General features: G+C 40.9%; 1 protein-coding gene and 1 long non-coding RNA gene across 14 annotated transcripts in view; one reads left to right on the forward strand and one right to left on the reverse strand.

Annotated features, from left to right (window-relative positions):
* MAST4 (microtubule associated serine/threonine kinase family member 4) overlaps nucleotides 1-20,939 on the reverse strand; it is a 548,711-nt gene that overhangs the window by 169,209 nt on the left and 358,563 nt on the right. The gene's annotated exons all lie outside the window — the stretch shown is intronic.
* On the forward strand, nucleotides 55-17,413 carry LOC309860706. Its single transcript, XR_014309546.1, has 3 exons — nucleotides 55-287; nucleotides 14,741-14,895; nucleotides 17,149-17,413. It is a non-coding gene; the product is annotated as an uncharacterized lncRNA (long non-coding RNA).

Raw genomic sequence — 20,939 nt, forward strand, 5'->3', positions numbered from 1 at the left:
CGGGAGCGGGGCCTCCTGGGAAAGGGGGCCGGGGGGGGGGGGGGGGGAGGAGGTGGGGGCTCCGGTGCGCGAGCCCCGGAGCAGCCCCGACCCCAGCATCCTCGGCCCCCGCCCCGCGCGCGCCGCACCCCGCGCCCCCAGCTCGCGGCCCCAGATGGATCATTCCCCCCCAAATAAATAAACAAATCCAGCCGCGGCCAGCACCCGGGGAGGCGAGCGTGGCGCACACCTGAAGGCTGGTCTGTGATTCATGGCAGAATGGATCACCACGAAAACACTCCTAGGAAGTGAGTAATTACTCTTTACCCGGACGCCGTTTGCAGGAAAAGCACGCCGATGGGATGCCACACTCGCCCAAAAACCTCAGTCAACTATATTTATGAGTTTACATTCATTTGATGAATTACGACAGGCACACCTGTTTGGCTTCGTGGACGGCAGACACCGCCAGGGAATGGGGAGCTACTACTACCTGCGAAGACACTACTTGGCATTTATTTAACAAATGCTCGATTATTTCCCTTCCACGTGTGTTCAGACTTGAGGGAGTGAAAGGCAAGGTTGAATCCATGTTTCTGTCGTTCATCTTGGAGAAAGGCATGGAATTCAAATAACTTCCCAAACTGACAAATGCTTGTGTGAAAGTCTATGAAGGAAAAAAAAAATTAGAATTTAAATTAGCTGCCTTAAATCTGGCATTACAGCTACTAAATTTCACAAGAATTTAATAAAAAAAAAAAAAGACTCATAAGAAATGGTTTAGTTCACCTACTAAATACTGGAAACAAACTTGCTTACAGAAATAAGAAAGTGGAGGGGAGGTCAGCTGACAAAGGGAGGGGTAAACAAAGAACAGAAGTGTACTTTGAGATCCTCTCTATCTAATTCTTAGGACTCCCTAAATATTTTCACCCCAAGGACTCTAGGGATTTCTAATCATCATTATTTTACAAGTCCTTATTACACATTACCTCCTGAAATTCTCACTGAGCCTCCTCGGATCCTTGGTATCTACTAAGACAAAAGCGGCAATTTTTCCTCAATTTAACAAGTGACAAAATATACTTCACCAGACACTAAGGAACTTGCTTTTCAGTATGTTTTGTTCCATACTAAGCCATCTCTCCTCCACCCCCCCCCCTTTTTTTAAGTTCTTAAAAAGGTATTTTTTTAAAGGCTGACAGAAAGACAGTACTACCCATGTTCCAGCGCTGTTTGTCAACCTCATTCCTTGGACATGTGAGGGTGCTTAATTCTTTGTTCTGGGGGTTGTCTTGTACATTGGAGGACCTTTAGCAGCACGCCTGACCTCTACCCATTAGGTGCCAGTTTTGACAATCAAATATGTCTACAGACATTGCCAAGTATTTCTTAGGGGGCAAAATCACCCCCTGGCTGAGAACCACTACTGCCTTAAATAAAGCCTCCCTCTGAGAAAGGGAGCACAGAGCATTGGTGAAGAGCAAAAAACTTGGGTCTGAATTCTGGATCCAATATTTAACTATGAATTAATCTCTGTCCATTTCCCCCATTTTGGGGGGGCACATGATAGGACAAACTTTTAAGAGATCAACATACATAAGTGAGATGACATATATAAGCCCCTATAAGCAGTGCTGAGAACACACTGCACATAATGTCAGCAGTACACAGAAGTTAAAAGAATGCAATGCTGAGGGGTGTAGGAATAGAGCAGAGGACACTGCACACCATGTCCTCTACTTTCATGGTGGCCAGAATATGCCTCCACTGAGGTGTAAACAAACTGTTTACTGCTGTCTTCCCTACTAGTCTGTAAGTTCCTCAAGGCTGTGGTCATGTTTTACTGATTTCTCTGTTTCCAAGATCTGACAGTTCCCGATTTATCTAAGCAGTGAGTAAATACTTTTGAATGGAGATGCTTCAGATACTTGAGCTTCCCTCAAATTGCCCTAAAATTATCGGTCTTAGCAGGTCAACTGACTTTTGTCAAAGAATCTTAACTTCTTATGAATCCCATGAACATAGTTTTAATTTCTAAAGAATTTCTCCCATTGACTAATTTTTATCTACACTCTGTAACTGAAAACAAAAGTCCTGTAATTCCTCACGTCGCAACCAAAACTAAGAGAAACCCTCTCTGTATCCCGCCCAATACCTGCATCCCCAAAGGTAAGCCCAGGGAATTTTGTGTGCCGAGTTAATAGGTACTCGAGTTTAAGAAGGAAAATTACATCGTAGAGACCTCCCCGAGAAGGACACTCAGAAGGTGAAAGGAGACATGAAAGTGTGCTATCTGCATCACATGGTGAAGAAACTGTGTTCCAAGTGCAGAAAGAGAAAATTTGGGAAGCTTGACAGTGGTCTTTGAATACTGAAATAACTATTATGTGGAAGAGCCTTCGGATCCAAAGATGAAAAGGGCTGATAGGCCAAGAGAGGATGTCCTATAAAAGTGTCTGGGTAGAGGTAACTTGAAGGAGATGCAGTGCAAAGAATTCAAGTTCTGGATGGTTCCAAGAACTAATGACTCTAGCTCCCAAATCCTATATTCTGTTTCTTCTGGAAAAGCCCTTTTATTGGGGCAATACCCATTAACAATGATAACTAAAATGGGTAAATGAGTACATAAAACATTTTTTCTTCTTTTGATTGAATGATACATATCCTGGTCTGGGAGCAGATGTCATTACAGCCTCCACTCTGTACATACTGGGTAATCCATCCTGCAGATTTTCAAAGGGATGGGTAAAAACACATTTTTTTTTTTAAACTACATATACTTAAACATGTGTTTTGCACTTAGGTGGCTTGGGAAAATTGGGGTTGTATCCAAAATGAAAAAAATAAAAATAGGTAAAGTACATGAGGGGCCAGAAACGAACTACTTAACACAGTGAAAGTGGCTGATACATTCCCACATTCATTTAAGATAAGAGTAGGTGTGACACTCAAGTGTAACTTGTCTTCTAACCTGTTTGACTTGATTTGGGAACCTATGATTCAGAAGCTAATGCAGTTAGCAAACACAAGAATTAAAATTTTCAGAACTACTGACATTTTCCTACAGAGAAATAATTATATGGGCTACAGCTATAGTTTGGTTGCAAATACAGTGAAACTGGCTACTAAACTAAGAGGAAATTGAAATTAATGGAAATTCTTAAGACTATAACTGGTCTAAGTCAATATACAGATATTCAAGATTTTCTACTTATTGCACAATAACTGAGCCTACACAGTAATGGACAAGCTTTGTGATCCGGAATGCTCACTCATTTAATCAGATGATATTATGAGCCATTGTTTTTATAAGAAAGGTGAATGACAAAGAAAAATAAGCTTCTCACGATACTGAAATGCTGGCTTAGAATGAAATGAGTAGTTAAGAATGGGTCAAATTCTTCATTGTTCACCTCCCTCCTATATACAAAGAAGTCCCATGTTCTTTCACTTACTTGAATTCTCCTATCCACTTGGTACCCTCTGCCCCATGCCCACTCAATAGGGTTTCCTCCCATCCTCCACAGAACAGCAGATAATAATCCCTGGAGCCTTCCTTGAACTTCAACACCGTGGGAGACTAAGCTCTCTAACGCAGGTGTGCAGCCCGGGAATCCGTCAGCTCCCTGCACTGACACTCTGGCTACAAGGCCATTCCAAGGAGAGGACACCAAGAAAAGTGGTGTTGATACCGAGTTCCTAATATATTCTACCTAATCTTGGCCTCCTCTGGGGATTGTGCTATAAACTAACTCTGATTTTCATCCAACCCCGTTTTTAGAGCACCTTGAAGTGACTACTTCCCTAATACTGTCCATATGTACAGGTCTGCCTTGTTCACCTTCTAAATGCTGCCTTGCAAACTGAAGGGCAGAAGTGTGAGCAGCAAACTGACTGACCTCAATAAGCCATCCTTGTAATCATAGCACATATTAAGAAATAAAGCTTAAAGGCTGAGCTAGAGATGTGAAGAAAGTTGCATCAAAGTGGAATAGATTGAAAGAAAACTCTACTAGTGTTATTAAACTGGTTTTTTTTGCTCACATTACTAAACTATGAAAGAAGATAAAAGAGATAAATGAAAATTATCATGTAGGGAGAAATGTGAATGCCCAGTAACAGGAGATGGATAATAAGGAGGTTACATCATCCTTGGAATATGAAAAAATATTAAACAATATCACAAGGCAGATTCATGTTTATAGAGTGAGAAGATAAAACAGAAACACAATTAGACTGATTTCTATTTCTTAACAGGTTGAGCAGAACTGCGAGATTCCAAGGGCTGGCTTAAGGATAAGACCCGAGAGCGCAAAGGGCAGGGTGGAGACTAACTAGAATGGGAAGAGAACATAACATTGTCCTCAGGTACTTCTTGGACTCTAGGAGAATCATTGGCTCAGAAATGTAGCAAATAACCAGTGACTTTAAAAAAAAACCCAAGAGGAGAGAACAGATGAATACAGACCATGGAGTACTTATCCCCCACACTGGTGACTCCTTGATGGGTAGGACAGAAAAGTGGAGTAGAACATGCGTGACAACAGTCCAGCATACAGGACCGGGCTGGGTTGCACGATCACTGTTTACAAGCACGTCACCCTATCTCTCTGCCCTCTGCCTTACCAGCAAGCGAAGGTCCTGGGAGAAGCTGCACAGTCAGGCTGACAGAGCTCTACCCCTGTGACAGGAAGTGGACAGAAAAGGTCTATCACCCTTATGGGGCTGCTGCAAGGGTCATCCTATAGGAGATGACAGGGAACCAGAGATGACTGTGTCACTCCATTCTAAACCAGCTGTCTACAAGATCCGCCAGTAAGTGACACAGAGTCATAGTTCTAACAGAGCTAAGCAACCCAATTTGGGAGCGGAGAACATGGCTTGGAGATCAGACTCCTCATTTCACAAATGGGAAGGCTAACTCCTGTCTTTAAGACCGAACTTCTTGCCACTTGTTCTAGGCAGCCTTCCTTTGAGGTTCCCTATCCCTGCTGTTGAGTATCCCTCTACTGGCCTCTGCTCCTGAGAACTTCTGTAGGGAAAATGTTCTCCCACAGTATCAAAATCCAAACCTGTTTGCAGCTCAATCCCCATCAGAATAAGAGCCCCTTGAGGGAAGGGCTCTTTCCTCTTCATCTTTCAATCCTCAATACAACCATTTGGATGAATGTTGAGAAAAGGGAGGAAAGGAAAAAAGATTTGCTCAGGGTTAAAATGATACTTGACAGCAAAGTCAGGTATAAAATCCTGACATTTTGGAGACTCAGTTTGTACATTAAATTTTGTACATTTGTACATTTTGGAGACTCAGTTTGTTTTAAAAAGCTTTTTTTGATCTAGTCCTCCTAAATTTCATGACTCCATTGCTGTACCTATTAGCAGATTTCAAAATCTCAGAAAATAGAGACTGCGCATAAATAGTTTTATGTATGTACACATATACATGCATATAATTCGTTTATATGAAATACTAACTGCTTTTTGCTTGTAACAGTGACCCCCAGATCGTAATCATTGCATTAGTCTCTCAATCTGGAATTAACTTCAAGGACATGAAGTTTCTTGATCCAGAAGCCTGGGTCTAAGGTTCATCATTTCTTCTGCGGTTCCTGAGCATGAATTACAGTGCAATTATCACAAGTGTCAATTTGGTTTAAGTGGGTCAGGGTAGTTATATTTAGCCTTTGGTAGCCGACACGAAGACCTGTCTGTAATGTAAGATTAAAGTTAATTTATCAGTTCTCCTTTTCTTGAATATTTTTCCAGGTCAGACATCTAAAGTTAAGGAAAATTGTGCCACTAAAATAAGAGGTAAGGTTTCCATCTAAGTACCACATAGGGAGTATATATAGACTGAGGTTAAAAACAATGTGCTTCTGCTAACAGTAAGAATTTCAGTCAATTAAGCAAGTTGATTTACATTATTCCACAAATCAGAGACTATTATTTTAGGGAAGACACAAAATATTTTAGCTAAGGAGTTCTCAGGCAAGCCTCTAGTAAGTTAGGTCATTTTCATTACCAACAAAGATTTTTATTTATTTATTTTTTAAGATTTTATTTATTTATTTGACAGACAGAGATCACAAGTAGGCAGAGAGGCAGGCAGAGAGAGAGGAGGAAGCAGACTCCCCACCAAGCCGAGAGCCTGATGTGGGGCTCGATCCCAGGACCTTGAGATCATGACCCAAGCCAAAGGCAGAGGCTTTAACCCACTGAGCCACCCAGGTGCCCCCCAACAAAGATTTTTAAAGAAACACTAATTCACAGAATAATTAATGTTTAGAATGAAAAGTGTTCAGTCTAACTATTCTTGTAGAAATGCAGTCAAAGTATCAATTAAATATTTTTACCTGTTTAAGTGGCAAAGTTGAAAAAAAAAAGACCATCAGTGGTGTGAGAGCATGAAAACGTAAGTTCTCTCTACTAACTACTGGGAAAGCTATTTGGAGAACAAAAACACACACACATGCACACACACACACACACACACACACACCCGACACATATATCACCTATACACAGACACACACACATAAATGTACATGTCTGCTACATATGTATACATATAATACACACATACAAATAGACATTTTAACCATAACTGACATCTTGGAACTTACACAAATACAACCAACTGCATACATAAACATTTATGCATATGGAAATTAATCTCAGAATTCCTTATATAAGCACAGCATGGGTGACAAAAACTAATGGTACAACATGTTAACAAATGTAACTTTATTAGGGCAAATGCTAATAAATACCAAAAGAGCCATAAAATAAAATACTATGAAACCAATAAGAACAGAATAATAGATTCCAGTGATATCCAGATTCTAATCCCCGGAGCCTGTGATATGTTACTTAATATGTCAAGAGGAATTTTGAAGATGTGATTAAATTAAGGGTCTTGAAATGGAGAGATTTTCATAAATTATGAAGGTGGGCCCTAAATGTAGTGTCTTCATAAGAGGGACACAGAGGGAGATTCAACTGTATAAGAAGGCACAGTGACACAAGCACGATGCTAGGCTGCTGGCTTTGATGATGATGGACGAAGGAATGAAAGGAATGCGCGGAATTCAGCTCATGAAAGAAGCTGGGAAATTCCAGAAAACATATTCTACCTTACTGTTTCTGGAGGGAGCTCAGCCCTGCAGACACCTTGATTTTAGCCCAGTAAGACTGATTTCAGACTTCTGGCCATTAGAACTCTAGGAGAATAAATATATGTTGTTTGAAACCATTATAGCTTGTCATAATTTGTTGCAGTAGCCATAGGAAACCAAGACCACGTTTGTAAAGTATGCATAATGGGAAACGCTCCTGAAATGTGTTTAAAAACAAAATGGAGCAGTTAGGATATAACTTGTTTATAATAGACATGAAAGTATATGAACAAAAAAGTGAACTAAACAAAGTATTTTTCATGGCCATCTGTAAGTGTGGAGTTATGGTTGATTTTATTCCTTTGTACATACGTGTGTGTGTGTGTGTGTGTGTGTGTGTGTGTGTGTGTATTCTTTTTTACAGCGAATCCTATTATTTTTAATTAGGAAAAAAAAAAAAACCTCCAATCCCAGAAGCCATGTATCTGACAGTCATTTTACCATGACCTGAAATTTCATGTTCCTGCGAATTTTAAATTACTGTGAAGTTTACAAACTTTAAATGATGTGCCTTTACTAGACATTTTCATAAAACTGGATTAGCATCTTTTGACAAAATAAAATGCAAATGTAAAAGCTCTAAAAACCTTAGAAATACTAACATTGCTTTAAAAATGAAGTCTTTCCTACTCCCGGGAATTTCAGAATATAAAAATGAAAAATAACTGCTTCTACACATAAATCCTTACCTGTCTATGGCAACTGGGCAAATGGGTATTTTCAAAACTGACTGGGTTATAAATCCATACACGGCTGTGTTTTGGGTTGAATATATATGTTGTTATTTGCAGACTGGTCAGGCTGTGCATTTTATGTGACCAATTCTGAATTCCAGAATTATTTCATTGTGCTGTACATGAAGACTTTCTTCTTTCATTGCTCAGAACATTTACTTTTTTTAAAAAGATTTTATTTATTTGAAAGAGACAGAGAGAGTACAAGTAGGGGGGTGGGGAAGATGGGCAGAGGGAGAAGCAGTTCTTCACTGAACAGGGAGCCCAATGGAGAGCTTCAGCCCAGGACCCTGGGATCATGACCTGAGCTGAAGGCAGACGCTTAACTGCCTGAGCCACCCAGGCACCCCCCAAATCATTTACTTTTGATAAAGCAAGCTCCATTTTAATATTGGCCAACTAGTATGCAGTAAAAAAAAGATGTTCTTAACTTCAAAATATTATATTATCTATAATTTGGGATTACCTCTCCCCTCTCCCCAGCAAACACAAACTTGTTATTTCCCATGTTGCTAGATAATTTAGATTTTACTGTTTTTACTTAGCTGGATTATGAGGACTGAAAGGCACAGACCAAGTTTCTGGTACCAACCAAAGAAACATTCTTTGAACCAAGGTATTGTAAGACACATCACAGAAGATACCAATATTAAAGTTAACAGTTACCAAAAAAAAACTTTCAAAAAGAAATTATTCCAGGTTTAAGAGCTATAGCAACAGTCAATCATGTCATCCAATATAGGGGCAGTTGGGTGATAGATGAGTGATCTCCACAGGTGGCTTTCAGCTCATGAAGCACATGCAGAATTATAAAGAATGCTAATACACCAATGACAAAAGGAAGTCAAGGCCAGACCAGATGACACATACACCGCAGAAATAGAAAACTCAAGAGAGTAGAAAAAAACTGACTTAAATGTAAGAAAAATACACTAGTTGGGAACATAAGAAATTGAGAGAAAAGTCAATGAAGTTCTCACCATCCATAAAGTTAAAAAAACAACAACAACACAGATTTTCACGTTGTATGGGGCTGTCTGGTCAAGGCCTCCATTATCTCTTGCTGGGATTCATAAAATGTCCTCCTGCTCCCCACTCCAAACTGTTCCTCCAAAACCACTGGCGCTAATGTGTGCACGGCGTTTGACCCTCCCTCTCTCCCCTGAAAGAAAATTCAGTGGTTCCCGCACTGTTCTAGCAATATTCCTTCAAGAACTGTTTCTGTCCCACCATCACTGAATTGCTGGCGTGCAGATTTGCGGAGGCTTCTCCACACCCACGGACTGAGGATTTCTGGGCATGAAGCCCAGGAATCTGCATTCCACCTAAGTGGCCAGGGGGGTGGGGGTCTTCTGCACATTAGAGTTTGAGAGGTTCTTCGTAGGAAAAAACAAAACCTCTTTAAATGGAATACTTTATAAATACAGAGCCTTACTGCTTTTGCCTCATACTTTGACACATGTCCCTTTGTGGTTTATGCTCCAATAATAAAAAACTATGTACTTGTCAGAAAAAGTGAATTACTTTCAGCTCCCTAGACACAGGAGCTGCTCCATACCTCACTGCCTCATTGCCTTTGCACATACTGTTCCCAGTTCCTAGAATTTCCATCTCCTCTGCCTGGAAAACTTCTGCTGAAAGGTCACCTCCCCAGCTAAGTCAGTCTGACCTTCTCTTGAAGACATAAGAGGTTTCCCTTCTGGATCTCGAATGAACTTTATACATATACATGCCTCTTTTAGAGCATTTTCCTAGAGCACAGTTGTCTACAGGTCCAATTCTCCACAAGGCTTTAAGCACTCTGAGTACAAGGATAGTTTCTATTCATCTGTGTAGGTCTCTAAGTACATCAGAGATACCCAGCAGACTTCATGGATACTGTAAGATTTAAAACACACACACACACACACACACACACACACACCTGTTATTTTTTCTATTTTTCTAAATTCTACTTAGAAGCCCTAGGGGGATGCTTCCAAAACCATGTTGCCTTTTGTCAATTGGTTGGATGGCTTTTCTTTTAAAGCACTGTCATTAAGGACAACCTTCATGATTATTAATAAAAAGAACAATGAAAATTTAAGACTGACTTTTAGGCAGATTTTAATGGCTCATTAAGAAATGAACCAAAAAAACACTATTAGCTTTTATAATCCATCACAAGTATGGCTTAAGTCAAGTGTTACCCTGCTGCCTCTGAAAAGATAACTAAACATGCAGAGTGACATTTTTCCAAGGCTGGAAACTCAACCCTCCTGGGGACAGGATCAACATGTGTGCCCCTGCCTCCGCACACCCTCCTCGCCCACTGCAGTGAACAGATGACAATTTTGAGTACCAAGGCCAGAGTGTTCAAGGTCTGCAACCTGTTGGCCACCACCTCAGAGTCCCAGGCTCTGAGCTCTGGTATGTCAACCTCTTCAGCAAAACTCTCCCAGCCATTCAGGAGGAACGGACACAGCTGATCTGTTTCTTCTCCTAGCACCTCTCCTCCTCTTTGGCAAATGCCCATTTCTACATCTTGATCTTGCTTGTATACCACAGTCAACCAATCCCATCTAGGGGTCTAAGAATTAATCTTTTTTTGTTTTTTTTTTTGTTTTTTTTTTTTTAGGGACAGCATGGGGGAGGGGCGGAAGGAGAGGGACAGAGAGGATCCCAAGCAAGCACCACACTCAGGGAGCAGCCTGACCCAGGGCTTGATCCTATGACCCTGAGATCACAGCCTGAGCCAATAATCAAGAGTTGGATGCTGAACCAACTGAACCACCCAGGTGTCCCTACAAATTAACATTTTTATTGATAATGTTGAAGATCTTACTATCTGGCAGGGTTTATATACGAAAGGGAATTAAAAGTTTTAGAGAAAGGTATGAGGAGGAGGGCAGAGTCCACTCATGACTGTAGGAGCGTGTTTAGTGAGTGACGTCAATCTGAATCTGGAGATGGGCTCGCGAGAGCAATGGCCACTAAGTCAACTCCCCACCCCTCTTCACTAGAGACAAATAGAAGTGAAGCTGTAAAACCCTGCAGTGAGAGGGTTATCAGGCCCTGATGCGGATACTACTGTATGACTTTTCACACACATGACAAAGGTTGATGGCTTACTTACTAATTATGCAGCCACCAGAAATGATCATCACAAATTATATAATAAAATAATAATACATTACATGGAAAAAAGTATTTCAGAAGTAGCCTTACTATGGTATGATTCCCATCTCACAAAGCACATATGCATACTTGAAAGGATTTGTATGTATCATGGGAAACTGGAAAGAATTCATCCTAAGTGATTTATTTTACTCTTTCATTTCTGTTATTTGTGTTTTAATATATATCAAAGCACATCATATGTGTTAACAGTAGTTCCTGGTCTGTAGGTAACTTGCTTCATTATCACATCATACTGCTTTCATGCGAACTCATCTTCCAGCTCCCTGCAAACAACACTGCTTGATGGAAAACACACAGAAAAGGTAGTAGGGCCCAGGCTGTCTCTGGTGGACACTCAGGGAGGGACAACTTCACTTGTTTAAAAATAGTGGACAATAAACTGCTGGGGGGCTCAAAGATAAACATAATCATTAATGAGCATTTTGGATGGCATGGTGACAACATCAAAGCCCTTTCTCTCGCCTTCAAAAGAATCATTTCTTTTATTTACCCTTTGTTAGTGCCTAGTACCATGGCTTTAAAAACATTACTGTGGAGTTCATGGCTCAGAAAAATTGATTCAGTGATTCTGTCCCAGAAATGGGAAGAGGTTTGCTTCAGTGAGCTGCCAGGTATCTGCAGGACACCTAAAAACAACACATTATTTGTTATTGTCAGCTTTAATGGGGAGCAAAGCCTACTGCGTTTAACTTACATGACTGCAGAGCTCTGGTCTCCCAAATTACAAAGAACATTTTAGGGGGTGCTTACAAAACATAAAACAGGCAATGGAAGTTCTGGCTGGATCTAATATCCATCAGTCAACATATGGTCTATGGGTTAAGCCCATCCGTTAATGTAGGTATACAAACAAAGACAATTTTGGAGGGTAAGGGGAAAAGAAGTCTTTGTAGTGTTTCATAAATATAAGTCATGATATAAATTACGAAATTTTTTTTTCAATGAGCTGCTTCTAAGGGAAGCAAACAAAAGAACAGGTGCAATAAACAAATGAACAGACCAGAGCATGTCTAGAAACCCAGACAGCCATCTTTCATAGATGCACACTAAGTGTGGGAAAAATGTCATGCCTAGAATCTGTAACATACCTCTTCTACCCAGCTTACTACTTAGGAGTAAATTAGGGCATAACTGCTTCTTTGAGTAGAGTTGGAATTTAAGGTCCTGTATTTCAGAGTCATGTCTTAGAATCTTTCACTGACACAATTTCAAACCATGCTTCTTTTTCTTTTTCTTTTTTTTTTTTTTTGAAGATTTTGTTTGTTTATTTTACAGAGAGATCACAAGTAGGCAGAGAGGCAGGCAAAGAGAGGGGGGAGGCAGGCTCCCCGCTTAGCAGAGAACCCCATGTGGGGCTTGATCCCAGGAACCTGCGGTCATGACCTGAGCCAAAGGCAGAGGCTTTAACCCACTGAGCCACCCAGGTGCCCCTTATTTTTATTTTTCATCCAAAGAACCAGCATTTCAGGGGCACCTGGGTGGCTCAGGTCATGATCTCGGGGTCCCGGGATCGAGTCCCGCATCGGGCTCTCTGCTCAGCAGGGAGCCTGCTTCCTCCTCTCTCTCTCTGCCTGCCTCTCTGCCTACTTGTGATCTCTCTCTGTGAAATAAATAAATAAAATCTTAAAAAAAAAAAAAAGAACCAGCATTTCAGGAGGCAATGACTAAATCATAACATGCTATACTCCTAAAAAATTCCAGTAAATAAAAAATAAATAAATAAATAACATGTTTCCCCAATGAAATTACAACTAATCTACATGTCAGATTCCAGGAAACTCTAGAATCGATTTCTACCTATAAGTTTCCAAGACCAGTTAAGTAATTAAAAACAACAACAACAAACAATCTCAGAGACTAATATGACCAGATAAATTTATCATGAAGTGAGAGATGAAGTAATAGAGAATAGTTGTGGTCATATGGCTCTTTAAATTTGGGTATGAAAACTGACTTCATAAATAGAATACACTTCTAATAAAAGTTTATTTCTGATTTCGGAACAACTAATTGAGTTTCCAGGGCCATATAAAAATTTGTATCAATTTCTTTGTTAAGAATGAGCAAAACATGAGTAAGAGAAATCTCCTGATAATCTATAAATTACACCTTATGTAATTATTTTAACTTCCTGTCACAGTGAAGCTTCCCTGGAGCTATCAACACCTGGAAAACCTGAAGTCTGAATTTCACTTCTTCTATATCTCCCTATAAAAGCTGGAGGCTTGCTGGAGAGGAAAAAAAAAAAGTCCTAAGGGAGAGATCTAGAATAAAGCTACAAAAGCAAAATTCTCAGTGTGTGTGTGTGTGTGTGTGTGTGTGTGTGTAGTCTTTGACTATTCTGTGATTGACTATTGATAAAAAAAAATATTAATGGAAATGGGACATGGGATACAAGTATCATTTTATTTTTTAATTTTTTAAATTTTTAAAAAATATTTTATTTATTTATTTGACAGAGGTCACAAGTAGGCAAAGAGGCAGGCAGAGAGAGGAAGGGAAGCAGGCTACCTGCTGAGCAGAGAGCCTGATGCAGGGCTCAATCCCAAGACCCTGAGATCATGACCTGAGCCGAAGGCAGAGGCTTAACCCCCTGAACCACCCAGGCACCCCCAAGTATCATTTTAAAAAGGGATTTAAGATAGTCTAAAAATTCTTTCCTGTTACAACAGAAAATATTGATCATGTTTTACTTATTCTAGAAAAAGTATTTCCTTCTTCCTTGGTTGAAACAACTTTGCCTAGTGTGAATATTTATTTAATTGCATGTTGTTATTTATCTGCAACTACATTTCTTTCCTCAGAAGAGTTGGCTTCAAAATGTCAGTGGGGGAAAACAGTAACAATTTACCATATAAAATAACATTTTTCACACAGCTACACCTTGTGTGTCAATATAGCTTTTGGCTAGACCCATACATGGAATTGCTGCTGTGCCTCCATTTCCAAATACCACAGACTCGGCTCAATTTGCTTGAATAATTCTGGGTCACCACATACTTCTATGGGACAGTGAGAACTTTAACTTATCAAGGACTGGACAAAATCACTCTGAAGACAAATTTTCTCCCCAAATGTTCTTACTGTTACAAAATTTTTTTTTTAATAAAAATAACTGGCTTCCTTACAGAAAAATAAATAGCCCCAAGCAAATGATGCACAAGAAAAGTGTGAGGAAAGACAGAGATGGTTTAAAGGTGCTTCTGAGAATTGAAAAGAGGCAAAATTCAGGAACAATTTTTAAATGTCAAGGTTCTAGGGATCTTACCTTTCCAAGCCCCATCTGACATAGTGTCAAACATTTCTGCATCTCACATTAAGCCTTTTCTCCTGTGAAACATGGTGTGAGTATTTTCTGTTTGCTGCATTTCTAAGCAATCATCACACATACTTGGGAATTCTTATGAGATGAAAAGATCTAAAATAGAAACTGTCTCCAAAAGTTTCATTTTTGTGATTGTTAAATTTAATGGTTAACAGAGTTGATGTTATGTTTTCAGACAAATACCTTGTTTCCTCTAAGAAAGCTGTGAGCCAACAACCTGATTCCCGGTAGGTTAAAATGTAAAAATAATATATGTTTTCATGGATAATGCTACAAAATATGGTAAAAATTTTGCTTTTGTGGCTTTCTTTTTGTTTTGAACCAAAATATCTTTCCCTTTGCAGACTCAAATTGGTCATAGTTCCATGAATGTCCCCTTATGCACAGAACGTGGGGTGTATATGGGGTGGCAGTGCCACAGAGCGGCTGACGACATGGACTGGAGCCATTGCCCGGCTTGTGATCACAGCATCAGTACTTAGTAGTTATGGGATGTTGGGTAAGTTATTCAACCTCTAAGTGCCTTAGTGTCTGATTCTGCAAAATTAGAATTATACTTACCTCATATGACTGTTGCTAGGATTATGCTCGTTGTTTTTAATGCTGAGAGCACTGCCTGGCATTTTAAAAGTATTAATCAAGGTACTGTTACTTCACAGCCAGCAGATGAAGTGCATCTGAAAGAACCCCTCATTTTCCCCAGCAAAGCTGCTCATCCACAGGGAGCTGTCTTGAAGAAATGAACAGACCCCATATTTTGGGGAGACATCAAGACAAACCAAGTTCTCTAGATCATTGTCCTTAGTTCTTTCTTTTCCTTCCCACAGTTTCTTCTTAGGAATAGGGGCAGGGGTGGTCCCAATGGTAAGGATAACCCCATCTGGGTTAAGGGTCAATGAAGGGGAACAGAATCACAGAGATTAAAGACCTCTCCCCAGAACAAATAATAGAGTCACTTCCCTCTAGTGGCTGAGATACAAAATTACAACTGTCCCAGCCAAGTATAATTCTTGAGATGTGTTGTAATGGAAATAATTCAGAGGATGGTAAAGTGAAAAGCCAATTTTAAGCCAGTGGGGAGTAAGATACAGAATAACAAACCACTGAGACTTTTTTAAAAAAATAAATATTAGACATTTGCACAGTGTCATAATTATTAACCTTAACATCACAAAAAGAACAATTTTAATTAAATGTAACCCCACCATAAGTATTTAATACCTACTTCAGTGTCCTCTAAGTACAGCCAGTGTAGTCCACATGATAAATAGCTTTCTCCTTCTCTAAGTTTTTTAACAGATGAGGCTCATTACTTTACATAATCATCCCCAAAACTAGGACACCGCTCCCACTGTCGCTTTGCAGTGAAATATTAATCCTACCAAACCAAATATTTGACATGATCTGTTGGGCTTGGAGTATTTTCCTTAAACCATTAACTTCTCATGCATATGGGGAGACAGGAAAAAAAGAAAAAAAAAGGAAAAGACATCTTTCATTACAGTTGTGTTACATGAGGAATATATAACAAAGGCAACCGGATTTTCCTTAAGAGTGCTGAAATTACTTCTTAGCAGTTTATGTTCTAAGCCGTTTCAGACACTCAGACACCCAGCTCTTCTGAAACGTTCTGATTCTAAAACCCCATTGCACATGATTCATCAGCATCCACTCTGGGCTGTGTGTGGAAGAAGGAAGGTTACACCAAAAACACTGCAAAAGGGGCTCATTTTTCATTTACAAATTCATGTTAGAAAGCAAAAAAAAAAAAAAAAAAAAAAAAAAAGTCACCTACAAGACACAGAAGATATTCCTAAAACAAAGCTCTCCTGTTTTTTCTTTTACAGAAGCCATATACACACATTTGACTTTTAAAAACCTCTGATCTAAAATACACCCATTAGAAAGCGTATTTTTTTTCATGCTCTTACATACACAAACCTCAAGAAATATTTTCTCTAGCACATAAAGTACCATGACGAATCTAATAAATCTACATAATTTCATGCTAGCTTAAGATACCGAGAGGTGTATAATAGTACACACATGCGTATTTGTGTGCAATAAAACACAGTGTGGGAGAAGGAAGAATATAGGTGTTCAGCATTTCTATTTGATGAGCTGTCAGTTCATCTAAGGACTGATCTTCTCTCGGCATTGGGAGCAACAAGACTAGATAGATATGAGCAGGGTGAAAAACTGATAGGCCCGTTTACAAATTTGCTTTCCCTAATGAAGGTCAGTTATTTCTCTGTTTAGAGGCCTATGATCCTTACAAAACGAAACATCCAGCAGGCGCCCTCCTTGGAATCTACCCAAAGGAGCTGAAAATTTACATCCTCACAAACACCTGCATGTAGATGTTTAGAGCAGCTTTGTTCATCACCGCCAAAACTTGGGAGCAATCGAGATGTCCTTCAGTAGGGGAACAGATAAGCAAACTGTGCTCCAACCAGACAAGGGAATATTACTCAGGATTACAAAGAAATTAGCTATTAAGCCGAAAAAAGACGTGGATGAACCTTAAGTGCATATGGCTAAGTCAAAGAAGCTAATCTGAGAAGGCTACATATGGTGTGATCCAAACTAAATGACGTAGAGAAGGCCCAACTATGGATGGAGTCAGTAAATAGATCAGTGGTTGCCAAGGAATGCAGAAAAGGGATGAATAGGCAGCGAACGGGAATTATGGGGCAGTGAAAATACTCTGTATACCATCCTGACGGTTATCTGCCACTGTACTTTCATGCAGACTCACAGAACATACAACTCCAAGAGTGAATCCTCACACAAACTATGGATGTCAAGTGACCAACCTGTGTCAGTGTAGGCTCACCCACGGGAACCAAAGTGCCACTGCGGCCGGCAGTGAACACTGATTAGGAGCATATGTGTATGTGTGGTCAGGGATGGGGCATATGGGAAATCTCTGTTCCGTCCCCTCACTATGAAACTAAATGTGCTCTATGAAAAATTAAGTCAACTGAAAATAAAAAGTTAAAAAAAAAATAAACAAACCACCAACTTTATATTTTGGGGCACCTGACCAGCTCAGTCAAGGGAGCATTCAACTCTTGCTTCATCTTGAGGTCATGAGTTCGAGCCCCATGTTGGCTGTAGAGATTACTTTACATTAAATAAAATTTAAATTGAAAAACTTTGCATTTTTAAGCCAAAAGGCATTTCAGATGACTGGTAATTTATTCTTTAATGAAATGAAACCAAAGCCCAGAACTGCTCTGCCTGCAAAAATGAAGCTCAGCTTGGGCTCAGCCACCCTCTCAAGCCTCAGCACTGAACATTTGCCTTCCACCGCCTACCACCACTGGGCTCCCCAGGAACCATGACTCCCTCATAACCACAACATTGCTCCTGAGCGATTCCTGCCATGGCCTTTGCCCAGGACTGGCTTCCCTGCTAGCTCCTCTTCTCTTCCTGATTGACGTCTTTTCATCCTTCTACAGCCAAATAGCATCTCCTCTGGGAGCTCCCCGTTGAAATTGAATCAGACAGAATTAATCCTCTCTCCCCTTGTCTGTTATTGTATTACAGTTAACTGTTTTCTTGTCTGTCTTCCCTGAGGGAAGGTCATGGGTCATCTATCGTGGTAGCCCAGCCTTTTCTGTGGGGTCATTCCTGGCAATCAATACACGTTTGTAGGATGAATAAGTGGTTCTACGATGTGTATCCATCTATGTGTCCGTGGTTTCAAATCTTTGTTAGAAGTAGGTAGGGCCCAAGTCATACGTGAAACCTGAGTGTCCCGTGTTACTGGACTACGTACTAGACTTTTCACCAGCATGTTAAATACACTGCTCATTTTCTCTCTAACTCAGCTTGTCTCTAGCTCCCTCCCCATCTTCCACATGCTTATTCTGCCTCCCACATCTTAGCCCTCCTCCAAGCCTAGCCTCCTGTCATAGGTACCATAAAGGCCTTTACCATCTACACAGATATGTGCACGTAAGCTGTGGGCTGAAGGAAGACAAAAGCTAAGTCATTAAGTCACACAAGGCCTACTGCTCACATAAGGCTGCGCTAAAGATAAACCTGATTTGGCAATGGGAGGTATCAAAACGGAGAGTTCTCATATGTCACACAATGAGCAAGAGCCCCAAATTTCCCAGAAGGGCAATCAAGAGCCCCATGTGGCTGGTATCACGGGTCTTTGTCCTTTGTCTTGTGTCTCTTCTGGTATGTGCTGTTTACCTGCCACGCATCGCTCTCCTCACCACAGACCCCTGAACTCCACGGCCTGTACCCAGGGAAGCACTGACCTCAGCATCACTCTCAAGGGGAATATTCTTGAGAGTTTCCCTGCTGGAAACTCTGTGATCTCACTTCTGTGAAGCCATTCGTCCCTTCCTCGTCCGATCCCTGGTCACCTGACCTGCAGCTCCCCAGTTCACATCTGGATCTGCAGAATCTCAGACACCTACCCCAGGGCCACTTCCCACCAGTTAATTTCATCCAGTCCCATGACCTTATGTCAGGTCCTAAATCTGCTTCTCTGGGCCTAACCTTCCTTGGGAATTCCAGAGTCCACATGGGTATCACAGAGGCCTCTCCAACTTGACATGAACAAAACCAAACTCATGATTTTCTGGCACAAGCTGTTCCTCTCCAAGCCTTCCCCACCTTGGGAAATAGACCTACCATCTACTCTGTTACTCTAGCCAACAATCTAGAAACTCATCTTGATTTTGTTCTTTGCCTCAAACCCCTTCCTTCCAACTCATTCCCTCATAAGTCCTATGCATTTTCCCTTCAGAGCAGCCAGAATCTAACCACTTCTTTCCAAATCCCCTAGTCCAGGCCTCCCCTATCTCTCATTCCGGACTACTCCCTCAACCACAAAACTGAGGGCAATCCACCCACCACACAACAGCCAGAGGAAACTTGAACAACCACAAATCAGGGGCACCTGGGTGGCATAGTTGGTTAAGGGTCCAGCTCTTGGTTTCTGCTGAGGTCCTGATCTCAGGGTCATGGGATCGAGCCCCATGCTAGGCTCCAAGCTCAGCACAGAGTCTGCTTGAGATTCTCTATCCCTCTTCCTCTGCCCCTCCCACTCATTCTCTAATAAATAAATATATCTTTTTTAAAAAAGCAGATCAATTTCACATTATTCTCTTATCTCAAAGTCTCAAGTACTTCCCCCTCAGGCTTAGGGAAAAGCAAATCTGACCCTTTAAGTCCTTCACACCAGGTTCTGCCCATCTCCCATCACATCACACCATCTTGTCCACATGCTCTCTCCTTGCCCACGTGGCTCTTCTCTAGGCTGCTCTTGCCCTGCTTGTCTTTCCCCTTGGAAGGCCTCTGCTTTGGTTTTCTCATGGCTGGTATCTTCCGCTCATTTAGGTCCAGCTTGCATGTTGCTCCCTCAGAGAAAAAGAAACCATCAGACCATCCTGCTGAATTTCACTGCAAAACACTTGTTACCCTCCAGGGTTTTCCTGGCTTGTTTTAGGGTAGTTCCTCTTTCCTCCCATCCCCTACCCCACTAGGATGAAATCTTCATGACAGCAGAGACCTCTGTCCTCAGACTCTAGAACACAGCCTCACCAGTAGCTGACGCTCAGAATGAGTGAGCGTTGTGTGAATGGAGGTCAGACACAATGCCTGAGTCTCCCTGTGTCACCCTGAACATTTTCTGGCCAAAACACTTTGAGAAGCATTGCTCAGAAGAAATGCTCGAAGCATTTCTCTGCTTTCTTTTTAGAGTTACTGACAGTCGACACCCTGTGCCCATCAGCGGATGTCGTAAGTTGCATCACTGTACTTCTCCAGGATCCCTACCTTTAAGAAGACTTCACAGAAGGTCTTCTGCCAGACCTCCTGCTGTTACAACATAACACAGTAAATCCAAGCCCACCTGCCCCTCCTCAGCTTGACAGCTACTGTTGACTCATCACCTTCTCTGTGCCTTGAAGTCAATCATCATCAACATGCAAAGATATGTGTGTGAACTTTCCCATTAAACAGATGAGGAAACTGGGATCCAGAGATCCTATATAACTCGTCCCAAGTCCCTTAAAGCAAATGACAAAGCCATATGTCCCTCACAAATGGCAGGGTACACCATCTCACAGGGAGGGCTAGATACACTGAAGTAAATGATAGTCTTTTCACCTTTAAATCAGCATCCCAAATCCCAGCTTCTGTCAAAATTGAGAATGCTCGGATCCCGAGTCATATTCAAATTTCTGGAACAAAGCTAACCGGTGTCCATCTGTTATCATGGAGAAGAAGCACTACAAAAGTGAGTGACATCAGCTAAGGCCTCCAGAACAAAACCTCCATGGTGACTTCACTCAGGGTCTCAACCACAAATGTTGCCACCAAAATCAAACTATCCACTAGTGACATTTCACAGCCTTGTAACTGAGAAGCTACACACAGATGCTCAGAAGGAAAGCTCACTGGCAGCAAAGGGACAGAACTCTAAACTATGTAGCTCCCCTGTGAAATGAAGTCAGATACACAAAGCAACGTCACCACTGAACTCCTTAAATAAAAATGCTATATAAATGCTATGTG

This window comes from Mustela nivalis (genome assembly GCF_964662115.1).
Source record: "Mustela nivalis genome assembly, chromosome: 3".
Lineage (NCBI taxonomy): Eukaryota > Metazoa > Chordata > Mammalia > Carnivora > Mustelidae > Mustela > Mustela nivalis.